The sequence below is a fragment of the Plectropomus leopardus genome, chromosome 9 (genome assembly GCF_008729295.1).
Source record: "Plectropomus leopardus isolate mb chromosome 9, YSFRI_Pleo_2.0, whole genome shotgun sequence".
Lineage (NCBI taxonomy): Eukaryota > Metazoa > Chordata > Actinopteri > Perciformes > Serranidae > Plectropomus > Plectropomus leopardus.
Window position 1 is genome coordinate 17169890 of NC_056471.1, and position 27236 is coordinate 17197125.

At 39.5% G+C, this 27236-nt stretch overlaps 1 long non-coding RNA gene across 1 annotated transcript; it reads right to left on the bottom strand.

The window, feature by feature from the left end:
- Positions 1 to 5473: 5473 nt before the first annotated feature.
- Positions 5474 to 25552, bottom strand: LOC121948385. Its single transcript, XR_006106144.1, has 3 exons — positions 25211 to 25552; positions 5993 to 6128; positions 5474 to 5657 (listed from the first exon to the last, which is right to left on the bottom strand). It is a non-coding gene; the product is annotated as an uncharacterized LOC121948385 (long non-coding RNA).
- Positions 25553 to 27236: the final 1684 nt, after the last annotated feature.

The window sequence follows — 27236 nt, forward strand, 5'->3', positions numbered from 1 at the left end:
ATATATCTAATATTCATACTGGCTACAGTTTGAGTTAACTTTGAGCATGATTCACACCACTAATTGTAATAATTAATAATAACAAATTGGATTTATATAGCGCGGGTTAAGTTCTCGCATTACTGCACACGCTATGCCAAACCGCCTGTCCATCTCATGCTCTATTCAACTCGTGAACAAGACCCCAAGACACTTGAACTGCTTCGCCTGGGGTCACAACTCACTTCCCACCCAGAGGGGACAATCCACCATTTTCCAGCTTCAAATTTGGAGGCGCTGACTCTCATCCCAACCACTTCACACTCGGCTGCAAACCGCCCCAGTGCATGCTGGAGGTCACAGTGTTACGAAGCCAACAGAGTCACATTATCTGCAAAAAGCAGAGATGCAATTTCAAAGGTCCCCAAACCAGACCTCTTCTTCCCAGCTGCGCCTTGAGATCCTGACCATGCATGTCACAGACAGAATCGGTGACAAGGGACAACCATGGTGAAGGACAAACACCTAGCCAGAACATGTTGGACTTTATGTCAAGTATGCAAACTGTTTTTTTGGGCCTGTCATATTTTGACATTTTTCGCCATACTAAAATATGGCATATAATGGTGTTTTTGGTGTAGTATAACATGCTTCTACGTGCTATACTAAGCGGTTTTCAGTTGTTTTTTTGGACATGTCAAATTTTGACATTTTCGCCTTACTATAGCCTTGCTTTTTTTGTCATTTTTTCAACATGCTAATTTATGGGTTTTAAGGCCGTTTTTGGATGTTTTTTCAACACTGTATACGATACAACATCCTTCTACGTGCTATCCTAAGTGGTTTTCAGCTGTTTTTTGGACATGTCAAATTTTGACATTTTCGCCTTACTATAGCCTTGCCTTGCTTTTTTTTTCGTCATTTTTTCAACATGCTAATTTATGGGTTTTTAAGGCCATTTTTGGATGTTTTTTCAACACTGTATACTATAACATCCTTCTACGTGCTATCCTAAGTGGTTTTCAGCTGTTTTTTGGACATGTCAAATTTTGACATTTTCGCCTTACTATAGCCTTGCTTTTTTTTTTTCGTCATTTTTATCAACATGCTAATTTATGGGTTTTAAGGCTGTTTTTGGATGTTTTTTCAACACTGTATACTATAACATCCCTCTACGTGCTATACTAAGTGGTTTTCAGCTGTTTTTTGGACATGTCAAATTTTGACATTTTCGCCTTACTATAGCCTTGCTTTTTTTTTTCGTCATTTTTTCAACATGCTAATTTTATGGTTTTAAGGCTGTTTTTGGATGTTTTTTCAACACTGTATACTATAACATCCTTCTACGTGCTATCCTAAGTGGTTTTCAGCTGTTTTTTTGGACATGTCAAATTTTGACATTTTCGCCTTACTATAGCCTTGCTTTTTTTGTCATTTTTTCAACATGCTAATTTATGGGTTCTAAGGCCGTTTTTGGATGTTTTTTTTCAACACTGTGTAGTATAACATGCTTCTACGTGCTATCCTAAGTGGTTTTCAGCTGTTTTTTGGACATGTCAAATTTTGACATTTTCGCCTTACTATAGCCTTGCTTTTTTTTCGTCATTTTTTCAACATGCTAATTTATGGGTTTTAAGGCCGTTTTTGGATGTTTTTTCAACACTGTATACTATAAACATCCTCTAAATGCTATCCTAAGTGGTTTTCAGCTGTTTTTTGGACATGTCAAATTTTGACATTTTCGCCTTACTATAGCCTTGCTTTTTTGGTCATTTTTTCAACATGCTAATTTATGGGTTTTTAAGGCTGTTTTTTGGATGTTTTTTCAACACTGTGTAGTACAACATGCTTCTACGTGCTATACTAAGTGGTTTTCAGCTGTTTTTTGGACATGTCAAATTTTGACATTTTCGCCTTACTATAGCCTTGCTTTTTTTTTTTCGTCATTTTTTCAACATGCTAATTTATGGGTTCTAAGGCCGTTTTTTGGATATGTTTTTTTCAACACTGTATACAATAACATCCTTCTACGTGCTATCCTAAGTGGTTTTCAGCTGTTTTTTGGACATGTCAAATTTTGACATTTTCGCCTTACTATAGCCTTGCTTTTTTTTTCGTCATTTTTTCAACATGCTAATTTATGGGTTTTAAGGCCTGTTTTTGGATGTTTTTTCAACACTGTATACTATAACATCCCTCTACGTGCTATCCTAAGTGGTTTTCAGCTGTTTTTTGGACATGTCAAATTTTGACATTTTCGCCTTACTATAGCCTTGCTTTTTTTTTCGTCATTTTTTCAACATGCTAATTTATGGGTTTTAAGGCTGTTTTTGGATGTTTTTTCAACACTGTATACTATAACATGCCTTCTAACGTGCTATACTAAGTGGTTTTCAGCTGTTTTTTGGACATGTCAAATTTTGACATTTTCGCCTTACTATAGCCTTGCTTTTTTTTTTTCGTCATTTTTTCAACATGCTAATTTATGGGTTTTAAGGCTGTTTTTGGATGTTTTTTCAACACTGTATACTATAACATCCTTCTACGTGCTATCCTAAGTGTTTTCAGCTGTTTTTTTGGACATGTCAAATTTTGACATTTTCGCCTTACTATAGCCTTGCTTTTTTTTTTGTCATTTTTTCAACATGCTAATTTATGGGTTCTAAGGCCGTTTTTGGATTTTTTTTCAACACTGTGTAGTATAACATGCTTCTACGTGCTATACTAAGTGGTTTTCAGCTGTTTTTTGGACATGTCAAATTTTGACATTTTCGCCTTACTATAGCCTTGCTTTTTTTTTTTCGTCATTTTTTCAACATGCTAATTTATGGGTTTTAAGGCTGTTTTTGGATGATTTTTTTTCAACACTGTATACTATAACATCCTTCTACGTGCTATCCTAAGTGGTTTTCAGCTGTTTTTTTGGACATGTCAAATTTTGACATTTTCGCCTTACTATAGCCTTGCTTTTTTTTTTGTCATTTTTTCAACATGCTAATTTATGGGTTTTAAGGCTGTTTTTGGATGTTTTTTCAACACTGTATACTATAACATGCCTCTAAATGCTATCCTAAGTGGTTTTCAGCTGTTTTTTGGACATGTCAAATTTTGACATTTTCGCCTTACTATAGCCTTGCTTTTTTTTTCGTCATTTTTTCAACATGCTAATTTATGGGTTTTAAGGCTGTTTTTGGATGTTTTTTTCAACACTGTATACTATAACATCCTTCTACGTGCTATCCTAAGTGGTTTTCAGCTGTTTTTTGGACATGTCAAATTTTGACATTTTCGCCTTACTATAGCCTTGCTTTTTTTTTTCGTCATTTTTTCAACATGCTAATTTATGGGTTTTAAGGCTGTTTTTTGGATGTTTTTTTCAACACTGTGTAGTACAACATGCTTCTACGTGCTATACTAAGTGGTTTTCAGCTGTTTTTTGGACATGTCAAATTTTGACATTTTCGCCTTACTATAGCCTTGCTTTTTTTTTTCGTCATTTTTTTCAACATGCTAATTTATGGGTTTTAAGGCCGTTTTTGGATGTTTTTTCAACACTGTATACTATAACATGCTTCTACGTGCTATACTAAGTGGTTTTCAGCTGTTTTTTGGACATGTCAAATTTTGACATTTTCGCCTTACTATAGCCTTGCTTTTTTTTTTTCGTCATTTTTTCAACATGCTAATTTATGGGTTTTAAGGCTGTTTTTGGATGTTTTTTTCAACACTGTATAGTATAACATGCCTCTACGTGCTATACTAAGTGGTTTTCAGCTGTTTTTTGGACATGTCAAATTTTGACATTTTCGCCTTACTATAGCCTTGCTTTTTTTTTCGTCATTTTTTCAACATGCTAATTTATGGGTTTTAAGGCTGTTTTTGGATGTTTTTTCAACACTGTGTACTATAACATGCTTCTACGTGCTATCCTAAGTGGTTTTCAGCTGTTTTTTGGACATGTCAAATTTTGACATTTTCGCCTTACTATAGCCTTGCTTTTTTTGTCATTTTTTCAACATGCTAATTTATGGGTTTTAAGGCTGTTTTTGGATGTTTTTTCAACACTGTATACTATAACATCCTTCTACGTGCTATCCTAAGCTAAGTGGTTTTCAGCTGTTTTTTGGACATGTCAAATTTTGACATTTTTGCCTTACTATAGCCTTGCTTTTTTGGTCATTTTTTCAACGTGCTAATTTATGGGTTTTAAGGCTGTTTTTGGATGTTTTTTCAACACTGTATACTATAACATCCCTCAACGTGCTATACTAAGTGGTTTTCAGCTGTTTTTTGGACATGTCAAATTTTGACATTTTCGCCTTACTATAGCCTTGCTTTTTTCATCATTTTTTCAACATACTAATTTATGGGTTTGGGGGCCGTTTTTGGATGTTTTTTCAACACTGTTCAGTATAACATGCTTCTACGTGTTACACCAAGTGGTTTTCAGCTGTTTTTTTGGACATGTCAAATTTTGACATTTTTGCCTTACTATAGCCTTGCTTTTTTCGTCATTTTTTGAACATGCTAATTTATGGCTTCTGGAGTCGTTTTTGGATGTTTTTTCAACACTGTATACTATAACATGCTTTTACGTGCTGTACTAAGTGGTTTTCAGCTGTTTTTTGGACATGTCAAATTTTGACATTTTTGCCTTACTATAGCCTTGCTTTTTTCGTCATTTTTTGAACATGCTAATTTATGGCTTCTGGAGTCGTTTTTGGATGTTTTTTCAACACTGTATACTATAACATGCTTTTACGTGCTGTACTAAGTGGTTTTCAGCTGTTTTTTGGACATGTCAAATTTTGACATTTTCGCTATACTAAACCCTTCTTTTATCGTCATTTTTTCAACATGCTAATTTATGGGTTTTTGGGGCTGTTTTGGGATCTTTTATCAGCACTGTATAGTATAACATGCCTCTATGATCTAAAATAAATGGTTTTCAGCTGTTTTTTTAGACGTGTCAAATTTTGACATCTTACGCCATACTATAGCCTTCCTTTTTTTGTCATTTTTTCAACATGCTACGTTTGGGAATCATTTTTCATGACAAACTAGATTATGACATTTTAGGTTTGATGATGTGTCATACTATGAAGTTTCTGAGCGATTTTCGATGAGGTAGATTTTATGGCAAACTCTACCATGTCATCATTGTACACTGCAATGCTTTTCTTGTTTCTTATTTTGAACATCATGCTATATGGTTACATTTTTGTGCATGGATGACATACTATGCTGTAAGTTTTTATGCTATTTTTGACAACATACTATGACTTACTGATTTTTAATTAGTTAAAATAGTTAAAATGTGTCTTATAGAGTACACTAAACAAAAATTTGGAACTCTTATTCATAATAAGACAATGATCATAACAACAAGCTCTTGAGACAATAGATAGTGACTCATTCACTCTTGTGCAACATTAAACAGACAGCAAGTATGATTCCAAATGCACATTTATTCAAAAAAGGTGTGTGTGTTTGTGTGTGTGTGTGTGTGTGTGTGTGTGTGTGGGGAGGCGGTACTCTGGCTCTTTGGGTCTTTCACAAGGTCTTACACAATAACACAGTCCCTATAAATAGCCCATGGGATGTCACCAAGCAAACAAAAGGAGCAGGCTTTAACTCATTGCTGCAGATATTGGAGGACGGCACAAGGGACTGGGTAGCTAAAGGGATGGAGATGATTTGAATGTTATTCATGAATCAGCTGTGATATCTATTCTATAGCAACTCATGCAAATTTTCTAGTTACTGTCACTGCCTGATGACTATACTGAGGCCGAAAGCTGGGAGAATTCACCAGAAAACATTTCTTTCCATTTGTAAAATAAAAAATGTATCTGCTAGTTTTATAATACAAATACATATTTTTTGAATCAACAATCCTTCTTTTACATTTAATTAAAATCCATTTTGCTCTACAAGCCAGGTAATTAACACAGCAGCATTCCAACATCAAACACTGCAGACTCACATCCCCAAAATGGCTGATTCTTCTCACCCTTATCTTATTGTGTTATTTGGCAGCCACAGCAACCCCAGCCGCTGGATGCTTTTCTCTGTTCCCTACATCTTCATAACAGATCTATGCAGTGACCATTATTGGCTCTGCTCGGGGCCTGGCTGAGCTGAATGACCTGCAGGAAGACAAACATATTTGCCCATTAGTCAAACCTGGCAACTCAGAGAGGGACATATGCAGGAAACATGGCAGAGCTGGGCAGAGAATATCCCACACACAGACACAAGTGGATGAGTCAGAGGTAATAAGGCACTGTGGGTTTGTCCCAGTTTGATTCACTGGAGATCCACACAGTATGAGCTCCTATTTGAGACGGTTACAAAGGAAACTGTACACATTCGGGCAATATGCATATACCATTAGGCATTACAATAGCTTCAGAGTTTCTTTATCAGCTGATGTTTGTCATCCTGTGACTCACAGAGACTCCTGCTGCCCTTATTGTCCCCATGTGTCCATTTTGTGAAGGGGAGACCCAGCAGAATGGCGAGATTGTTCTTTTATTGCCCCCTTTGCGCCCCCACCCGCTTAATTAAGCACATTCCTACTGATTATACACACACAAAGATATGCACAATACGGTGACACACACGCAGTCAAACACAGACAAAAAACTTTGGATCAGTGATGTATAGCAGGGCTGTCCAAAGAGGGGAAGCAGTAGCAGACTGGAACTTGACAATGGACTGCCTGTGAGCCATAATAACGTTAGTCAGACAGCCTGGACATGAGAGAGAATAACAGGCACATCCTAAATGTGACACATGTAAACAGGCACACTGTGGTAAGTCAATGACTCTGTGAAGAAGTCAGAGTTTGAAACACACAAACAAAGGTACTGTAAAGCAAATTTCTTGAATCGTCTTTAGTTTCTCATCAGAATATTGGAGCAGAAAGTAATCATTTCCTCTCACAGTGTGTGAGCTTCCAGGAAGGACCAGCAAGAGAGAACAAGAATCTCATTTCAGGCTGAGGTGGATCACATCTGATCCATGTAAGGACAGAACAGGATGTGACATAACGGCTGCTTGTGGCGGGACGGGAAGTGAGTTTCCGCGCGTCTTTTGCTAATTTTTTCCCTCCCTGAGTAGTCCGGCAAAGGAAAGAACCCTCCCCCTCATCCTCCCCCTTTGACTTCCTCTCCTCTTCCTCCCCTGCCCCCGTCCTGCCTTCCATCCTGCAGCTGTCTCTGCAGCATGTTGGGTCACCACATGCTGGAGGACAGAGCACTGCTCTGTATATGCACACAGGAAACACAGTAGGGATAAAGACCATCTTAATCTGGACTTTGCCAGGGAATACGCTCAGATGAAATGTATATTATTCACATTATCGCATTCAAGTAAAGCTAAATCCAGATGACACACTTTGTGGAGATTACATCTAAAAGTTTCAGAGACTGAGAAAAAGATAGCAGTGGGTTAATGTGATTTCTTCTCATGCAGTGCTCAGGCAGAAAGAGAGACTGGATGGATGTTCCTAATAAAAAATTTACAGGGGGAGACAGGAATGGGGTCTTTTTTTTCTGTTGGCACACTCAGCTAGCTCCAAAAATACACCCTAACTGTCCTGCACGACAACAGATCAAGTAATATCCACTAATTGGTTGAGTAAAAACATGCACTGTCTTGCATTTTTTTGTTATCCGCTCCATGCTTTGCTAAAATAATAAAGAGTCTAATTTATTTTTTCAGCTGAGAGGAATGTGCCCATCGGGCAGACCTAACAGAGTTCAGTGGTCTTTGGCTGACAGAGGAGGAGGAGGCCATTGAGCAGGAGCATTGGAGCACTGGAGCCTGAATGTTGCTAAGGCTAACAGTACCCTGATTTAAAGAGACACAGTAATGTGCTGGCTGCTGGCTCAACGAAATTACAGAGATGGAGTTGTAGCAATGTGGAAGAAGAACACAATGCTCCCTTTCAAAGCAGCAAAACCCTTTTCTCTTCATCTGAAAAGCCCCCCTCTTTCTCTCTCCGTCTCTCCCCTCATCTCTGCCAAGAACCCTCGCGCCTGTTTTCTCAGCTGGGAGGATGGAAATCAGACAGGGGAGAGACGGGGAGACAGGAATGAAGGGGGAAAGACACACTGAAGGACAGTGAGAGTTGAATTCAGGGTGACAGAAGCAGGGTTAATTGCTTAGTTTTAATCTTGCTGCAGCGAGGTCGGAGGGAGAGAAGATGAGAGGGAGAAGTGTCAACATGTTTGCATCAGATGTCACTTTACTAGGTCACGAGTCAAGTGTGGAGAACAGAGTATGTGATCTGCTCACAGGTAATGGGCAGAAAAAACAAAATGAAAATGAGCAATCTGATGGACTTCCATTCACTCACCCAGATAGAACAATGTGTTTATTTTGAGATCAAAAGCTTCCATCTGGTGCAATGTGGTTTTAGGGCATCTCCTAGTCCCACTGCACCCACCTCTACAGTCTGCAATACACACACATATACACACAGACTACATTCAACCATAGCCCCAATCCCTCTGTACAACCTGCACACCCCATAAGCACCCCTCCCCCCAATCCAGCACTCACACACACAGCTACCACACCCCCAGCACAGACAGTGCAGAGTATCTAATCCATTTCCTCCACCACTGTGGTTGTCATGGAAACGTAAAATTCCCCATCTGAGTGACGAGAAAAGGAATGGAGCGAGGAGGGAGCGGGGAAGAAGGCAGAGAACTGGATATGTGAGGATGCAGCAAAGAAGCCACCAAGCTAAAAATTCCTTTACTGCAACACTGTTGTTATAGAGGTGTGTGTGTGTGTGTGTGTGTGTGTGTGTGTGTGTGGCTACATATTAGCTCCACTGCATATGAAGATGCTCTGTTGCATGTATGAGATTTTGCACATGCTGAGGCATCATTCAGGGAAGTAAGTGTGTGCTCTGTGTGTGTGTGTGTGTCTGTCTTTGTGCTTTCTCAGAGGTTGGACATGCGGTGAATGTGCAGTGCCTCAGACATGCAGACTCTGACACAGAGGCATGTCGACAACTCAGCGCCATGGCGACAGGTGTTGCCGCGGAAATGGTGCAGCTGCTGCATGGATATTTCAGGCTAATAAGCGTGCACCATCAAGCTCCTCTACACTCCCCTCCCCACTCTTCCCCTCTCTGTTCCCTGAACCAACACACCCGTGTCTGATTCTGGAGGCTGGAATGCAAACTCTGAGGGGAGTCCATCTTGAACATACGACTTACGGTAATATTACATATTTGGCTGCCTGTTGGATAACACGAACCAGGTGCAAAATTTGAGTTAATGAAGATTTTCTAAAAAAGGAATTCATCATTTGAAAAATCTTCAGCTACTCTGAAGAAGTAACCACATGAAAAGAAAACTTGATTTTATATCTTTAAGAAATTATTTGACATTTTGGGTAATACACTTATTTTTGTTGCTGATAGTTACGTGAGAAGATCAGTGTCTTCATAATGTCTGCTTAAATGCGACATTCAGAACATCAATAAAGCACTAAACCATTACTTGCTATGTATGGGAGTAATGGCGTTCTGAGCAGAGAAACAAGTCACTGACTCTCTGTGTTGTATTATGAGTTTCTCTGCTAGTTGTTGTGGCAGACAGTCTGGCCGTGCGACCTGCATGCATGTTAGTGCATATCACTTTGCACTGTGCTCATATGGCTGTTAGTGCATGTCCAAGCCTTCATTTGATAGCCTTGCTGTGATCCTGCTTTGCACTTCATGCACAAACATGAAAGTGGTATCAATCTTATCATCTAATTCTCAGAGTGAAGCAAATAGCTATTTTCAAAAATAGTGAAGTAATTCTTAAAACATTTACAGCAGAGTCACACCCACCTGAAGCAAGTGAGATGAGCACGGACAAAAGACAAATACAGAAATATGCTGAAATAATGAGATATAGCTCTCATGTGGAATAACAAGTATTGTTCGACATTTGGCAGAAAATATGTTCATGTAAGACCACACTGCTTGTGGTGAGAAATTGATGTAGAAAATATGCTTTCAGGGCCTTTAAATGTTAAAGCACACACCCATTCATTATCAATAACCTGCTCAGAAAAATACAAAAACAGCACAAGAATCATGGCAAAGTGAGAAAGACAACTTGCGAAGTAGTAAAAACCCCTCTACACCCATGTGGAGTTAAAGAAAAGGGAACAAGATAGCAATTTGCAAGTGCTTTTTGCCTTGTAATGTTAAAGGAATACTTCTTTCCCCAAATGACCTTGTGTATATCAACTACCTACTCTGTGTTAGTTGAATTTACGAAGAAAATGCTTTTCATCTCATGCCTCCACAGTGAACGAATAGTTCAAAACCTCATTAACTGAAGTCAAACGGTACGTGTTTAAGGACACCAAAACTTTATCAAAACATTGGTTTACAAACACAGCACTCATTTATCCAGTTATATGCTAAATATCTCCCAGGCTCCCTTAATTACAGAGAGTTGAACTGAAAATGAAACTTATTTATGTTTTTTTCAGAGCCAGACTCCTCTGACATCATTCATTTTACATCCCTGAACATGGAAGCTGTTGGTCTACCTTGGCCTTGATCAGGTTTGTTTATATTGCTACTTTGGTGAATCCAGAATTACCATTTAAAACACCAAAGTCACACAATAACACAAACCAAGTGATCATAGCAGCGCAAGACCAACAGCTCCCATGTTCAGCAAGGTAAAATTATTGTTTTTGTCAGTGGAGTCTGTGTGTTTAAAGTAATGAGCATATAACTGGATATATTAGACTTAAATTATACTGCACAAGTTGTGTAAGAATTTATAAATGTTTTGATTTAGTTTTGCTGATGTTAAATGTCATCATCCAGAAATCAAATTTTCATTACAAATTCAAACCATTCATTTGATTGATTGGGAGTAAAGTATTCCTTTAAGCAATGGATATTAGGTATTATGTTCTTGATTATGAGAACTACACAGATGTCTGGAATGAATATCTAACCCCAGCGAAGACTGACATCAAAATCCACAATAAGGAAAAAACATAACAATGCAGTAATGGATCCAGACAGACCAACTGGAGATTATATGAGAAAGGTGCATATTTGTAAAACATCAGGGAACAACAAACTGGACCCAAAGACATCTGAACTCAACAAGAGGGGCTAGGGGAATATTTTAAGAACCATATCTCACATTCTGACAGTGGTCTGAGTGTCAACAGTGCTGGTTGAATACAAGTGCCTCTGCTGCACGCCAGAACCCTGGGACAGGTGTTAAACCCCTCAGCACTGGAGGACACTCACAAGGCCTGGGAGGTTTCTCTTGGACCATGGGAAATACGTAAATACAAGACATACCAGGTTTAAACTGATCATTATACACAAAGATGTAGATGGAAAGATACACATTCCTTCTGCACGAGGCCCATTCTAGCATTTATTATATAAACTGCTTACATGTTTTCTTAGAGTGTCAGAAAATCCAAAGGAAGCTGCCTCATGACACAGAGCTGTGAGCTGGAGAGGATAAAAACATGCACAAGCCATATTTGTTCTTGTTTCAGTGTTTTTTGACGCAGTGCAGTCGGACTGTGCACAATTAAACTTCCCAAGTCGGTTCACAGACTCATTTGGAAATCTGCATGAATCATGACTAGCCGGTTTGCACAAGTGCGTGTGTATCAACAGCAGGCAGAGGGAACAACCCTCTGAGAGGATAAATTAGAAAATACTGCAGGATGCTCTGAGAAAAGAAGAGAAAAAAGGAGGAGGGAAGAGAGAGCAAAAACAAGCTCCAGTGCCCCAATTTACTGCTCTCATGGCACGTCACCCGCCCTCCCTCCATCCTTCTCTTTGTTCTCCCCCTCCCATCATCTCTGCATTTCTGTCAGCTCACAAAACATTCAATTCTTCCATTTTTTTCTATTACTGTCCCAACATTCATTTCTTCAGCTCTCTTTTGCGAACCCAGATAGCCAGACACTCTCTGCTAAAATGGAGATCTGTCTATCTCCCTTTGTCACCCCGCCTTTTCTCCATCCATCCATCCATACATCCTTGCCTGCCTGCCTTCCCTCCTCTACCTCTTCAGTGACCTCTCTGTGTTTTGGTGGCTGTGGAGGTCCAGCGAGCAGTTTGTGTCACTCGTCTTTGCCTGTCCATAAAGCTCAAATATTCATGTGCCTGCTCCGCGACAAACAACAACAGATGATGTCGGCCGGCAACAGACTCCCAGTTTCCATGGCAACCTCCACCATCCATTTCCCCCACCCTCCCCTCCTCTCTCTGACTCAGTTGGGTGGTAGAGAGGATGGTGTTGGCTGTGACTACCTCCCTGGTAACATGTAAGGAAAGGGGGAGATATGTCAGCATCACAGGGAGTAGATCACTAGGAGGTGATGGAGAATGAAATGAAGAGGGGGAGGGAACGGGAAAAACTAAAAATAATGTATGCTGATTAGAGAGAAGCAGAAAATAAAGATGGGACTTTATTAATCCCATGCTGGGGACATTAACACGTTACAGCAGCTTAAGTCAGAAGCAGAGAATTATGCAAAAAAAAAAAAAAAAAAGAATGGCCAACAAAGGATAAAATATTACAAAGTACAAATTAGATAAAATAAAAGACAAAAATATAAAATCTATATGCACTATATATACATTTTATTTATGCAGATACTGTATGTAGGCTACATGATGAATAGTTGCCCAGGATAATTGAAATACACACACGGTATGTGGTATATCTACTGAAAAAATATAGAAATATAGTCTATAAATATGATTGCATAGTAAATGGCAATATATTGCACGGTAGGAAATTGCGCGACATAAGACACAGTATAAATATAAAAAATACAAACATGTACATATATTTTTTGAATATTTCTGATGATTATTGAAAAATAGAGTATGCATATATAATCTGAGGTGGGAATAGTGAAAAAAATTATAATTTTGCAAATCATTTTGTAAGTGATGAAGAAAGGGACAAAAACAGTGTTACAGGAAGTTATGCAGTCGTGTTAGAGAGGGAAAGAAAGGGGAAAGAAGAGGTTTGGTGATTTTACACTTAAAGAAAGACAAAAACAAACATCTCTCAACAGGGGAGGACTTTAAGTTAAGACTCCCCATCCTCCCGTCCTCCTGCCCTCCCTGCCTGCCAGCTCTTGCCTCCCCTGTCGCCTCTTTGTCCTTCCTCAAACCCCCCGACACAAAGAAGCAGCCTGGCACAGGGACTGTAAGCTGCTTACTATAATACAGCTTCACAATGCCTCTTAATACTCCTCTTTTACCCCCCAACCACACAGCCTGTCTGTAAAATGGACTGTAATGCAGTGCACTGCCCCCTATCCTCATGTACCTCTTTACAGTGGGATTCTGAATGGGAAGTTGCAGCACTTTACCCTTCCTCCCTGCACAGCTATGGCTCTGCAATAGATTTTAATGCAACACTTGACCCATCTGTCCTTTACCTTATCACTATGGAGCGGTGACTCATCGTCTGCACGGTCAAGCTGTAACTGTCCACCAATCTCAGTTTAGTCGTTTGTTTATAGGCCTGATCTTTTCCTCTCATCGCCTCGGCTGCAATCCCTATTTTATGCCTGACTGAGTAACATTCATTGTGTTATTGCCCTCTGTGTAAGATGCACTGCCTTTGCAGCTGCAGCTATAGCATGTTCACATCTGTGTTCCCTTTGTCTATGTAGGTCATCTCTATCTCTGCATTCGCCTTTGTTTTAATTCCCTGTATGTTTCCTCTGGTAATGCCACCTTAGCCTCCATTTTATGGTGAAGGGGAGAAAAACAAAAAAGCTTTAACAGACTACATGAAGCCCAGCATGTTGTGAGAAGGAGCAAGCAGTGGGGAACAGACAGGGAGGACATGAAAGAGAGAAGGGAAAGCATGGAGGAGAGGAGTTGAAAAGAGAATTATGAAGGGGGGATGATGAGAGAAGACAAAGAGACATGAAAGAGGAAACAAAGTGAGTTAGAGCTGACAGAGAGGTGAGGAAAGCAGACCAGACAGGCAGTGAGGGGGAAAAAGAAAAAAAAGAAAAATCAGGGGAAGTCGGGTATGGGTGCTGATTTTTACCAGCAGGAGGTACGTGTAACCATGGTTACCAGGCAAAGGAGTGATGTCATTGCCTCTAATAGGTGCTAAGCATGGTGGGGGTATTTTTTGGGGGTTTGGCAGCGCGAGAATGTTCTCCACCCTCAGCAGTTTATTATCGCACATCAGGAGAAAAAAAAGGCGATTACCCTGTAACTGAGTTTGTGTATTTGGGAATTTAGAGTTTCATTTAGTCCTTACAGAATACAGAATAAAATATGGACACTGGCTTGGCACCAGACACTCCCAGTGTGTGCCAACTTCATCATTACATTGCAGTTTCTCCCCTAAACCCCTTTTCTGCTTTATGTTTCCTGGCCGTCACATAAAGGAAAAAGTCAGTACATTTGCACTAATATTACTAGGAGTACAGCTATGAATTAATGTCAGTATCTGTGTGATTTTTGATGTTCTCAATTATATAATCTATATCTCAGCAAACAATAAAAAATATATTCATTACAATTTCTCAGAACTGCTAAAGTGATGTCTTTAAATAGCTTGTCTGACCAAATGTCTGCTGTTATCTTTGAAAACGCAGCAAATCCTAAAATTTGATAGGAAAACCCATACGAAAGATGACATTAAAGGTGTATAATGCCAGATTTTCCTAAAACACACAAACGTACACACACACACACACACACACACACACACACACACAATGTCTGGACTTATACACAAGTTATCACTCTCAGTCATCACTTATGACCCATTAGACGTGTTTGGTGGTGTTTTTGTCTGCTGGGACTTTGCCTTCTGTCTGTATTTTCTTATTTACTGCGCTCAGGATGTTTTGAGCATGTAACCCCACAGTGATCGGGTGAGGTTGGGGCTTTATAGAAAAGGAGCAACCAGTTGCTAGGCTGTTAGCAGTAGGTATACGAGAGACACAGGACAGAAAAAGTGCAACTATAACAAGGCAAAACGCCAAAACAAAAGGGGGAAGTTTGGGGTTAGTCTTAATTTTTACTTCCTATGACAAGCTTGTTTACAAACAGTAACCAACAGTCCTGCATTATATACCTTTAAACATTATTTTTTTTAAGTTGTTGCCATGTGGACATATCGGAGAAGGAGTATGTGTGTCCATGTCAATTTTCTTGTGGCTCATAACGGTCAAAATAATGTGGACCTGAACCTTAAATTGTGCACTGTATTTTCTATATAATATTCATCAAGAATCAGATAATGTCAATAAAAAAGGCACTTGGAAATAATCACTGCTCAGATTCATCGACAGTAAAACTCACCTCCATTGTGACCTAAAGCATTTTGTATGGTTGAAATGTCTGCGTCTGAATCTGCTCTGTTTAACCTCTAAATGTCACTGTGGATGTAGGCTTGTTATGTTCACCCCACATTCACCCTCTTAAGACAAGGTTATACCTTATATAGGACACAAACATGCAGGCAGACACAAATGAAGCCATGCGCGCAAGACATGCATTTACGCACAACTTCTCACACACACACGCACACACACACACACACACACACACACACACACATATAAAGTATAGACCACACCCAGATATTTACTGCCCCCAGAGGAAATCAGGCTGCTGCAGGCTCAGCTAATGTAGGTCAATTGACTGACAATTGCTCTGCCTTCAACAATGTGTATGGACAGATAGAGGGCAGGAGGGGAGAGTGTGCACACGCACACACTTGAAGCCACAAGAGCAAGAAAAAGAAACTCTTGATTTCTGTCCGTCTGTCCACATGAAAATCTAACCACAACAAGGAGATCTATAAAACTACCTGAGTGAATGTGTGTGCACATGGACACACAAACAGTGACACACACATATAGTAAACAGATTCATAAAATGGGTCGGGGACTCGGACCCTTGTGATCAGAGCCTGATGTAAGTCAAGACAGACACAACAGCCTCAGGGGTTCCACGTGGACGCCAGCATCACATCAGTGGTATCAGTCACTGTCTACTGCACCACCACAGTTTGTGCTAGTTTTTGTGTCATCAATAGACTCTTGTATTGTCCATCTAAAAAGGCTCTGTGAGAACATGTGGTTTATCAATACACAGCAAAGCAACTTAAGGAGCAGCAAGCCCACACACGGAGCAGCATTATGATGTCATGGATCTTGAAGAACAAATCTACTTATTTTCTCTATGCAGAGACAAAATCATTACTGTCTTTTTTATGAACCACAAACCAATACAGGATCATTTATTTCCTGTTAAACCCAGAAGTATCTTTTTTTCTTTCATTTCAATAACTGGCTGCTAACTGCAGCTGATAAAAGTGTAACCTTGTCCTCTGCCTATGAACAATATTTGCCACGTAGAAGTGGTACACACTATCTGGAAGCTGGGAACTGGAAGATTAATTTCAAATGCAATTCAGCACTGTGCAACAAGTTTTTCTACTCATAAATATCAATTAAATATTGTGTCTTGGTTAAGACCCTATTCAAACTTGGAATGTTTAGAGCGTATAGGGGCTTCGAATATTATGATGGAGGTATATCGTGGCCATTTTCATGATCAGTTATGTCTCTTAAGTTGTCGCAGCAGTTTTTGTGTTGATACCATTTGTTACACAGATTTGGTGCTTACTTTAAGCGCTTTTTACCACTTGAGAATTGATAAAATGGTCAAACAAAACCTCAAAAAGACACCAAAACCACAGTGAACACCACACAAAAGCCCATGCTGTTATTTGGTAACCTTTCACATTTGAACATTTCTGTAAGAACTGTATTTTCGGAGATTACATGGCAAGTGTTTCTGTTCTAGAAACTGCTGAGAAACCCTCTTTTTATCAATATACATATGAAAGCTTAAAAATTAGTGCCTTTGTCTCTAATTTGTGGCTTTATTGTTTAAAGAGGCTGTGTTTATACTAGAGATCACAATAAGTCATTTTATACAGTGATGTCAAAAAAGAAAAATGGATGACCCTACTATGCCTACTAAAATTGGTCACTTTAAACACACAAGAGTCGCAGCTTTCAAGGAATACCAAATCAATGCAACTCTAATACTTCTGAGGGATCCCAATATGTAGAAATAGTCAAATACAAGAGGCGAAAATAACTTTATACTGTATGAAAAAAACTGCATGATTGTTGCCTAAAACTGCATTGGATTAGCATGAGGTGGGTATGCCTGTAAAGAGGAGACTTGTGGGTACCCATTATACTTATTTTCATTATATATCCTACGGTAAGAGGTCAAGGGACCCCAATGAAAGGAGCTCTCGCCAAAATATAGCCTGACTTTGGAGGGTTACTTAACCTCCTCCCCGACAACTAGCATTACATGGATGATACCAATGTATTCTTTCACTCTAGCTGTAAAACTCCCCCACTATTGCCTCTTAAAGACAGTGATGCCAGCCGAGACACCAGTGTCAGGAGACTAATGAGAGACTTGGTATTGAACAGAATTGACACACAGGTGAAGAGATATGAATGGAGACAGATTCACTCCTGCACACTTACATGCATGTACTGTGGTCACAAAAAAGCATTGTCACAACCATCAACAACTTCAGGAACCATAGCTCACACAGATCTATAGCGCAGATTACAGCACATGGCGAGACGCTGACAACTTGTCACTATAAAGTGTGTCACAGGTTTGTTGGACCACCATTAGCAGTTGTTTACTGTGCATCTGAGGACTGTACGCATGTCAGAGAAGAAAAGAGGGTGGTAAAGAGTGAGAGAGCGCTATGGTCACGCATGTGGCTGTGTGACCCCTTGGTGCTTATTGATATTCTGTTTGCATCAGCCTTCAGCACAGCCTGCTGAGCAGACAGCCTCTCCTCTCTCTAAATCTCGCTCATATTTAGGGGAGAAATTCATCCCCAAAGAGAGACGATGATCCGCCGGGATGAGCCATGACATTGTGGATTAGGAATAGAAAATGCTCAAAATGAAAACTGCGGGTGCTGGCCGGATTGGTGTGTATTTATGTGTGTTAAAGTGGTTTGGGGATTGTAGGGTTCATGGTGAATTTGGGTAGAGGGAGATCAGCATGCCTTAAAAATTTAGGGGATTTGCACATAAATGGTGACATAAACAAGTTGCATAAAAACATGTTGGATCTGATGTTTCTCACAGTTTCATCATGCAAGTTGAATTCAGAAAAAAGGCTAGTTTGCAAGGCAATGGGAGATGAGTAGAGGAGAAAAGGGAGCCAATAGGAGGCAAGAAAAGGTGAAGAGGTCATGGCAAAAAATGAGAACGGGCTTAAATTCTTCACCCTCTGCTGGTAATACATGAAGCATTGTCAAACTTTTAAACATTTCCCCAAAAAAGCCACACAGAGGCTAGTGTCAGCTAATGCACAACTCTCTTAACAAAAGCCCCATCTGCTCTTTAATGGGATTTAATGCTTAGGTTGTCTATCTATGTTGGACGTCTTCAGATCCAACATGCACAGCGACACACACAAACCAAAGTCCTTTGCAGAGCCTGATGCAAGTCACATAAGTTCATGCTGACATGCAGGATAGCTGACTGTTTTCTCAGCAGACACATCACATTGTTTTAGAGCGGGACATGCTTCACTTCCAGATGAACAAACACACAAACGAGACGCAAACTGAGGCAAAATAGGCAGAAAAATCAGATGACAGGCAGATGTGGGATGGGGAGATAATCTGAAACAAAAGGAACAAAGGAAGCCAGGAAAATGAGGAAGCAAGACGTAAACACAAGTATGCATGGACATATGAGGAGAAACAGAATCATATATATCGATCAACTCAACAAATATGGAGTGGGATGTATATGGAGACAGAGAGCCAGACAGACTGGCACAGATTTCTTTACAAGACAGGCAGACGGTGTTTTTATCTCTGCACCCTGCTGCTTCAGGGTGAGTCGGTCAGCGCTGCGATGATGGAGATGTCACTCAGCGGTGTGATGGCACAGCCAATCGGTTGACACTCACTGGCCCATGTTAATTGTCTGCTAATTGTGTGTCACATGAAGAGTGTTATACAAGCAGCCGTGTAATTTGATCGAGGGGATATTATTAAGATATCATGACCGATGCAGGGAGAGACACACCAAGAAGCTGGTGTATGACTTGCACATGTACTCACTTGCAGGCAAATTCAAAATGATGCAAATAAGCACAGACACACCTTCAGCTCATATTCAAATATATATGCAGTCACACACAGTATTAAACACACAGTATACACTAGTATTAAAAAACAGTTAAAGCTGTTTCTTTTGCATTCTTCAGGAGTCACTCAAACCCTGTTTCTCTGGTTTTAAATGCCACAGCAGTGTGTATTTCTCTCCTGAAGCAGCGGGGAAGTTGAGAAATGGCCAATCTAAACAAATGAAGTGAACCTTTAATCCACAGTTCTCAGAAAACGGAGACTGAGAGAAGCCGTGGAGTGTACAGCCAAGTTAAAGACAAATGAAACACATTTATTTCAGAGCCCTGGCAAAGTGGACACTGATAGCAGCCAGAAAAATGCACACACAAGAAAAAGACTTCTGGGTCTGAGGAAAAGAGAAGAGAGCTTGCTGCAGAAGAGAGCTGGAGAAAGGAAAACAGAATGTAAAAGATAATATGTTGTGCATGTAAATCATTTGTTTTCTTCTCTCCACAGAGGTCACATCTCCTCTTCCACATCTAACACTCCCTCCCTCCTCCAGGAGGCTGAGGGGTGGCAGATATACTCCAAGGTTCACTTTGCTACCTGGAGACCGACAGCCTCCCTCGACCAGCCAATCAGAGGCTGTGAAAAACAGACTTCTGCTCTGCCATTGGTCGGCTGCTCCCGGGAACTCATTCCACTATCAATGGCTGTGTCATTGTGTCGTCTGGCAGTGCTGAAGCCAATTATACTGCCCCCTTTCTTTGTTCAGACCTCTTTTCTCCAGCAGACCCCCTTCACGCATATAAGGGCATAGACACACATACACAGACACACACGCATACAAATCTCCCTCGACTGCCCAGAATGTCACAACAAGAGACTGAGGGAGTCTGGGAATCAGGACAACCTGAAACTCATAGTAATGAGACATCATTCTAAAGAGATCGACCCTATATCTTTGACCTGACCCGAACCTCAATAAACCCTGAAAAGCAGACAGAAGCATTTCAAACTGCTCACTTAAACTGAGCCAAAGCCTGAATAATTTAACTTTATGCAAACCTTAACCATCAGTATAATTGTTCTACCGTCATAACTGAGGGCTATCTATAATGCAACCGACACAAATTATGCTTGTATTTTTATAGAACTGCAACATTTAGAAAGTAGCATGTTAACTTTATACAGTCCGGTGAAAAGTAAAGGTGTGGAACACCTGTTGCATTCTAGTAGTCAGCACCACCATTTTATTACGCAATCAAAAACTGTTTTTTACTTTAAAAGGTTTTGATTTAATTTATATAACTTATTTAATCACATCTGCCATAAGCAGAAATTGATTTCACTGATGATAACAATGACAATGATGATGTTTTCACAGTTATTTACAACCAGTTAGCGTGAACATTATCTCTGAAAAAACAAAGAATAACTGTCTGTTCCAATGCCCAAACTATCATACTATTTAAAATGCCAGAAAAAGATTTTAGTTTGTCCAGATACATACAACAGTATGTCAAATGTAGTATGACAAATACCAAGATGTCCTACTGCATCAGGATGCATTTTGCAGCGGGCAAACCAGAGAGCTGACGGAAACTGTAGTGATGGATGATAGTACATTCAAGGGACTGAGGACCAGTCAAACAGATCAGAAAAAGGCACTGTATAAGTGGACATAATGATCATAAAGATAACCACTAACAACAAGAGGACATTTCTGTGATATTAACAGTGAAGGAGGTTTGTTCTTGTGTTTCCAGTACATGGGTCAGACATGGCCGTTGAACACACCTGGGGGGTCTGACACTGTGTGGTTCTTAAAGCACCTCCTCTTTTGCATTCTTTATATGTGATGGAAATAAAGTGACATTGGGTCGTAGCTTATATCATTTTGCTGTGTGAATGTAATATGTTAGAATCATTATGTGCAGTTATAAGTCAAAAGCTAAACATTGCAAATTAACAACAGCAGAGCTCTATAGGTTTACCTATGGCGAGCTCGGCAAATGGCAATTTGTTCCTCCAAGGTACCAGTAATGGTAAGAAATAATATTATGATCTGCTGGATTCCAAACTGCAACCTTTTTCTATTTACTTCAAATTTCATGCTATGGACTGTGATGACTATATGAGCAAGAGGGTCAAAGTTCAAGGCGTCGTATTATGACAAATTATCTCAAAATAGCATGCATATTCTATCCAATAGTACTTTGCATCTGTGGTGCGCATTGTGAGGTACAGAAAAAGAAAAAAAATATGCAATTCCCTGTGAAGGACAGATAACAGAAAACATTGTTAAAAAGGAGCATAGTGTGCTAAACAAGAGTTAAGCAGCCTGTTGACGTTAACATAGGCTCACTTCATTACAGGCTACAAAATGAAGTGTGAAGTCCATCTGACTTTACCACCTTTGACTCATGTGACTTTTACAAACAGTTAAGTCCTGCTAGCAGAATGACACAACCAGTGTTGCCAGATGTACCATAATTATTGTATTGGTATGATAATTTTGCCTTCTGTACGATCAATAATTCATAAATAACTGTTATGTAGGATAATTTGAACATTGTGACACTTACAACCAGCACTTTCATTTAGTTTACACGTCTCATTTGTACTCATTTTCTGGCTCCTACATCTGTGTTTATGCATCACTTCTTACATGATCTCCTTACAGCCAATCAGAGTGCTGGAAAAAAAAACCTGCCGTCAGCTATGGGCTGAGCCGTGGAGACTGAGAAATAGCTTCCCTCTAAGACAGTGGTACATCGGTAGATTTGCAGATGTGTCAAAAAGTTGTTTAAATACTTATTTACTAAAGTGATAAATTTAACCTATTCGTTCTCATGATTGTGACTGACATACAATAATTTTGAGCCTCTGGTACAATAGTTTAACATTTGCAATCTGGCAACACTGGACACAACAAAGTTTAACAAGCAACATGAATAAATAAAGCAGTCAGTCAGCAAACAGTCAGTGAGCATGAAAACATGCCTCTCTGTCTTGCTTTCAGATACAAACATAACATCTTGTGCACAATAAAACTTCAGACTAAAAGTCAAACAGACAAACTTTCTGTCTCCTTACAGCTCCCTGTGGCTACCACGAACAGGATGTGTTCACATGTTTACACACCCATGCAGTGTGTGTCAACAGTCACAAGAACAGGTGTAACAGAGATTAAAAAACACCGACAGACACACCCACATTACACACCTACAGGCTACATCCACCCAAGGACGCAAATGTGCCGAACACACTCAGAGACAACAAAAACACACACATTTAGAAACACGGTCTGCTCTCAGCCGCTCTCACAGTGCTGTTGGTGTGAACTGAGTCCTCAGCTTTTTAATACACAGACTTCCACTTTTGTTTGTCATTTAATCACTTCATCACAGCCAGCCTTCCCTCCCATCTACTCTCCCTCAACCTCTTTCATCTGCTCCACTACAGTAAATGATCATTTCATTCATTCGCAGACCTCCCTGCTGGGTTTAATTGCAGCCCTCCCCCTCCATTCAAAACTCGTGTAGTCACTCAAGTTCTCTTCTCCTGGATTAAGGAGACCTTTTTATGATGGTTTCCATTTTGCTGTGTAAATCATCAGCTGAAAGCCTCCCTCCCCTTTGCTTTTACCCTTGTCCCTATCTTATCCTGACATTTCCTTCCTTCACGGTGGACAGACAATCATGGTGATTGAATGAAAGGTTCATTTTCATCTGCTGACAGAAGTGAAGTTCCTGTTTGTGCCAAGAGAGACAACGTGAAGGAGAGACCACAAAAAGACCACAAACAGCTGTGCCAGGAGGTTAAGAGGAAGAAAACAAATACAAGAACCTTTATATGGATGTTGAAACTGTTTTGTCGAGAACATTGTTGCTGTGATTTAACAATGGCAGAATATCAAGAGTTTTGCTGCAAATTACTTGAACTTCAACTTCTGCAAATAAGAATGAATAGCCTAAAATGAAATTGTTACTTAGGGTGTAATTTTAACTGCTAAAAACATACATTTTTACTGGTTGGTGTCATCATATAGTATTAGTATTTATTTACAGATCTCTTGGATGTATATAAACACCTGGAGTCATTTTTTTAGGAAAGACATTGGGACAAAGCATTTTTAAGTTTATCTTAAAAGCCTTAGTGATTAAGATTAAACATTTTGAAAGAGATCCACGTGAATTTGCTCCCCAAGAGGCCAACCACTTAATTTGAAGTACCTATAAAGACATATTTCTACTTTGTCCTAGCAGGTACTGTGAAGTCCAATAAACAAGAGGTTTGCATTGATCAAAAAGTTTCAGGTATTTTGAAAATGTCACTCAAAAAGTTTAAGACAGAGGTATTAAACTCATTTTAGGTCATAGGCTATATACAGCCATAATGATCTCAAAAGGGCTGGACCAATAAAACCACTGCATAGTAAGTTTCAAATTTCCCCTTTTTAAGTACATTCTGAAAATGTTCACCCATTTAAACATGAGGAAAAGTCTGCCATATCTTAAAGCCTGTTCAGAACCCAATTATGTTTCAAACATAAAAAAATATTTTAACAGTAAATTCCCACTCTAAATGCATTCAGAAATCATTAGCAAAAATTGTTTTTCATTGGGATACTTATGCATTACAGGGGATTTGAACAGGTTAGGAGAAATAAACTCACTTTGAACAATATGTTTTAGTTTTTTCACATTCAGTCATTCCTCTTCTCAGTGACATTAAATGTGCTTTTTCCTGTACATTTCCACATGGCCCTCACAACTGGTGGGTAAGTTCTGACTCGTTCGACACCAGAGTTTTAAGATTTTAGGAATATTTATGATTAGTACTTATATTTGTGCAGCTGCAGCATCAAATTTAGTCAAAGACAGAAACTTTCTCTGTTCAACAACATAGCTATAAACACACATCCTCAGTACAGTTACCATGCAGAGGGACATTAATAATTTCAGGATACTTATGTGATAACATAAGGAACACACATGCACTCAAACACCAGCGAAAAACAAAGGGCTACTGGCCCCGTTATAGTTTTACTCTGATTAGAATCAGATGCTTGAGAAGGACTGCCAGTGATGATTATTTCTGTCTTCAAAGAGACAGGAAGAATGACAAAATGCACACATGGACACAAAGACATTAAATGATGCACAGACATTTTGATTTATATTCTTCGGTGTCAAGCCAGAGCCATAACTGCACTATGGTCTGTGTGTGTGCGTGCCTAAACAAAGATCGTAAAATGATGAAAGGAAATCAGGGCACTCTGGTTAAATTAACGGGGCGGTTAATGAGGTGAAAGGACGTCAGTATAGCAGCTCAGGTTCACCAAAGAGCAGAGGCCTTCATTCACAGAGCACAGGAATTGGATTCCTTATTCTCCAAGTGTTTGACAAGAAATGATTTCCAAAAACAGAACCCATTATTTCCCCTCTGACTTCAGAGGTGACACAGCATTAGAAAATGCTCCATTTAAAAGAGTTATCCAGGAATCCAATTTTGTGCATCAGAAGTATGTTTGAACATCTTGACACCCAATTAAAGTCACTGCTGGCATTAAAAACAAAACTGTGTATGTTTGTCAAAAATTGAAAATAGCTATTTAATATAGTATCACCACACACAGAGCACTGAACATCAGATATTAGAGTTTGAAACCCCTCACCATGCTTATACTGAGGTATATTATCCATAAACTGAGTGCCCCATTCAGCTCTCGCTGTAGAGATTCACTGCCCAATAAAAAGCTTTCTTCTAGCTCGAACTGTGGCTTAAGTTTGTTATCTTCACTGACATAAACTGACCTGTACACACAACACGGCTCACTTTTCAGGCATATTAAACTTAACAGTACCTACAGAGAATAAAGGACTTGATTGATGCTTTTCTTTTTTGGATTCAAACAAAAAGCAGATGCAAAAAGTTTCAGTCTGAACAAGCTGCAGCCAGCAATAATATCAGAAAGATTTAGGAGATGTGGAAGGAAAGGTTTTCAAAGCAATGAATCAACTCACCTTACACAACAAAGCTGAGGCCAGGGAAACTTCTCCAGCTATTCTCAGCCTGTATCCGGTTAGCTGGTATGACACAGCAGCCAGGGTATTCCCAGAGCAGGCCGGTACTGGTTAGGCTGACCACTACAGGAAGGAGATTAGTGCAAGTCATGATTTATCATAGCTTATGTTATGAAAGATTTTGCATCAGTGCTGCCAAATAAAAGAGACTCAGCTGATGGTCTTGGTGATTGTTAGATGGAGGATAGTGTACTCTTAAACGGTTCGCTGGAGCTGAACTGCGCGTCGCGTGGACAGCACACGAGAGCATGCGGCTGCAGCAGGAGGCGGTGACAAAAAAGCTGTGATCAAGTCTTCAGACTTTTCCAGCAGCCTTCAGTCTGTACAGGAAGTCACAGAAGCACCCACTTCCTGTTAGATTGGGTTCCTATTGATTCTGATCTTATCATATCAATTTATCAGTTAATAGTCTTCAATTATTGTACTGATGGACAACGTAAACGTTTCAAATATTATACAGGCGACCTGTTATTTCTGTTCATGGTTCAGCCTTCATCCACATGAATTCTGATGTATATCAGCATTATATCAATATGCTGCTGTATATAAATCCACTGAGCGCATCTGTCGCCCTCAAACTACATCAATAAATCAAAACCATCATAACAGCTCTCAGTGCAGATCAGACAGACAGCCTATGGTCACATCTGCACGCGTTATTTTAAGAATCACATCCCGCTTAGACTTAGACACTTAGACTACCGACTACATGTTGTGCTGTTTAATCCTTAATCCTCCTTGTTTTCTTTCAATCTTCAAAATAATTATAATTAACAATAGCATAGTTGGCATCTCAAACACTCTGACCTTAGTTAAACTTTTGATTTCTTAGGCTGACTGAAAGTTTGTTTGCTGAGACTAAGCAGCAACCTCAGGCTGAAAAATGAAGCTTATGTATTCGTGCAAAAAACTGCAGTTCTTTAAGAGGTACATTGCAGCTGGCTTTAAAACAAAGTTAGTCCTCATAGACAACATTGTTAAAATGCTTAATTTCACAGCAGAAATAAACATGTTTGTGGGCTGATACATAAAAAACAGCTTTGGTCTCTATAGCTGAATTCAACACATTGCAACTGCACAGGGGTGACTTTTTATATAACTCACCTGTTTACATTTAGTTAGGTCCAAAAGTTATGCATTATTAAGAGCAGGCTGCTTTGAATGACATCCTGTCTGCCAATAGTGTCCTTGGCTTCTCAGTCAGATCCGACCCTCGCTCCTCCACAGCGCCAGCCTCTTGTACACATGTGGTCACTTCTGGCTACAAAAGAAAAACAAACAAACAAAAAAAACCACAAAAAAAGACAGCGATGGCAAAAGTGCCAAATTCAAGGCTTCAAAACATTCAACAAACAAATGGGTGGCATTATTATTGTCCTTTTTTTACAGTCTATGTTTCTAAAATATGGATACTTCACACAACTTTAACAGAGCATCACAGATCTGTGCAATCAGCAGTTTCAAGTTAGCCTGTTCAGTATCTGATCAAATATCTCCCCCTCTGTTCCTGAGTTATGGCATTAAGTAATGGCCAGAAAAGTGTTTTTGCAGAATATTAGGATGTCACAGTGAAGCTGACTTTTGACCTTTTGGATATAGAATGTCTTTTTTCTCATTTTATTCTATTAGACATTTGTGTGAAATTAAGTCATAATTATGAATTCTTCAGTTGTGGCACACAAAAAAAGAAAGAAAAGAAAGAAAAGAAATGTGTTGTAAGTTCACAGTGACCTTAACCTTTGGCCCCCAAAATCGAATCACTTGAGAAAAATATTGTTATCACATTCACAAGAGTGAGAAAGACGGACAGACAGACAAACAAAATGTATAAAAATGGATAAACTGAAGGCAGTCTTTTTGTGTGTGAGTGTTTGGAGTTTTGCTATCCCAGTTTAAATGTTAGATATTGCATTTATAAAGATAAAGATACTGGAGCAAAAAAGGAGAAGGTCATACAGCATTACTG